The sequence below is a fragment of the Pygoscelis adeliae genome, unplaced genomic scaffold (genome assembly GCF_000699105.1).
Source record: "Pygoscelis adeliae isolate BGI_AS28 unplaced genomic scaffold, ASM69910v1 Scaffold27, whole genome shotgun sequence".
NCBI lineage: Eukaryota > Metazoa > Chordata > Aves > Sphenisciformes > Spheniscidae > Pygoscelis > Pygoscelis adeliae.
In genome coordinates, this window is record NW_008825410.1 from 4,896,118 (window position 1) to 4,898,240 (window position 2,123).

Below are 2,123 nucleotides of genomic sequence, written 5' to 3' on the forward strand. Positions count from 1 at the left end.
CCTCCAGCCTTCTCAGTCGGTAGAGCATGGGAAGCTGAAAAGTCCTTGACTAGTGTAAGCACTACTTAGCAACAACTAAAACATCGGTGTGTTATCAACATTGTTCTCATCCTAAATCCAAAACACAGCACTGTACCAGCTACTAGGAAGGAAATTAACTCTATCCCAGCCGAAACTAGGACACTGGGTAATCAATTTGGAATGGACAATTCCACTGAGGCAGAGTCATGACTGAGGTCTCCAAGACCATCTTCCAAACCATCTTTCTTTGAATAGCTTGGACTGGAGTTCTTGGCAGAATCTTCCAGGCCTTTGCTCTCTATGAGATTCTGAGCTGTCTCAAGGCTTTTAATGGGGTCCACATTCCAATCCAGTGACCAGCTCAGGACAAATACAACAATCATAAACTGCAAGGACTATGAGCCCCTTTATAGGGAGGTCTTGATGGACAACAAGGTAGAATTCTGAACAACTTTGTAGACTTCAGCATATAGTCATGAAAGATGCCTGTGTCTTCTACAAGCTTCAGAAAGAGGAAGGTGATATTTTTCTTTCTGTACAGGGACAAGCTCATTCATGGCATTTGGTTAACTCTCTGCATTGTGGGGTACACTGAATACTTTCTGTACCACTGGATTATGAGGCCAAACCTTGACAGTGATAAACGCCATGCCTATTTTAACCATGTTCTTATTTCTTGTAGGGTGGAAGTGTAGTGTGCATGTTGTCATCCCAGTGCAAGATCTGGATTGCTGTGGGACAAGTGTAGTGCCAGTGTTCTCTGTACTATGTGTACCTTCTGTGCAAAGGTTAGGAAGGAGCAGATTCCCATTCTCTATGACATTTATGCATCTCCACCTGAGTAGGGTCTCTCTGTACCCTACTAGGTTTCCTAATGTTTGCATGCTTTATTATTGTCAGTCCTGATGCTACTTCATCCACCATTACTTTTGGGCAAGCAAAACTCTCGCTTCCCTAACCTGCTATGTCCTTTCACTTTTCCTGCATATCTTTTGGTTTTGACTGGTGCTTCCAAGGCCCACCACTTGCTGTGCAAGGGCCAAAATCAGCCCTGGTGCGAGATGGAGGGACCTCCTGCAGAAGCTGCTGCTTCTCCAGAGTAGCAGTTCTCCAAAGTACTAGTTTTACAAACTGTTGTCCGTTTGGCATCAAGAATTGCTGACAGATACATCATCAGCATCTGTGGAGGAAAGAAAAACAAGCCTTGTCTGGTTTTGAGCATCTGAAGATATAATGCACTATTCTGTTGCTTGTGGTCATCTTCCCACTTTTTTCCAGGACACAGTTTTGTGCATGATAGTGGAAATACTGGGATAAACCCATTTTTGCCCTAATTTCTGCAGCAGATAGGGTAGGTCAAGCTCTGAATGACTCTGGTGTGTTGACCCTGGCTGGATGCTGGGTGCCCACCAAATCTGCTCTATCACTCCCCTCCTCAGCTGGACAGGGGAGAGAAAATATAACGAAAGGCTTGTGGGTCGAGATAAGGACAGGGGGATCACTCAGCCACTACCGTCATGGGCAAAACAGACTTGACTTGGGGAAATTAGTTCAATTTATTACCGATCAAATCAGAGTAGGATAATGAGAAATAAAACCAAATCTTAAAAACACCTTCCCCCCACCCCTCCCTTCTTCCCGGGCTTAAATTCACTCCTGATTTTCTCTCCCTCCTCCCCCACAGCGGCGCAGGGGGACGGGGAACGGGAGTTGGGGTCAGTTCATCACACGTTGTCTCTGCCGCTCCTTCCTCCTGAGGGAGAGGACTCCTCACACTCTTCCCCTGCTCCAGCGTGGGGTCCCTCCTGCAGGAGACAGTTCTCCATGAACTTCTCCAACGTGAGTCCTTCCCATGGGCTGCAGTTCTTCACGAACTGCTCCAGTGTGGGTCCTTTCCATGGGTGCAGTCCTTCAGGAACAGACTGCTCCAGCGTGGGTCCCCCGCGGGGTCACAGGTCCTGCCAGGAGCCTGCTCCAGCGTGGCCTTCCCACGGGGTCACAGCCTCCTTCAGGCATCCACCTGCTCCAGTGTGGGATCTTCCATGGGCTGCAGGTGGACATCTGCTCCACCGTTAACCTCCATGGGCTGCAGGGGCACAGCA

General features: G+C 48.2%; 1 protein-coding gene across 1 annotated transcript in view; it reads right to left on the bottom strand.

Moving 5' to 3' along the window:
* CROT (carnitine O-octanoyltransferase) overlaps positions 1–1,411 on the bottom strand; it is a 36,620-nt gene extending 35,209 nt beyond the window's left edge. The window contains exon 1 of the mRNA XM_009330597.1: positions 1,408–1,411. The gene's annotated coding sequence lies outside the window, so the exon portion shown is untranslated. The remainder of the gene's footprint in view (positions 1–1,407) is intronic.
* Positions 1,412–2,123: the final 712 nt, after the last annotated feature.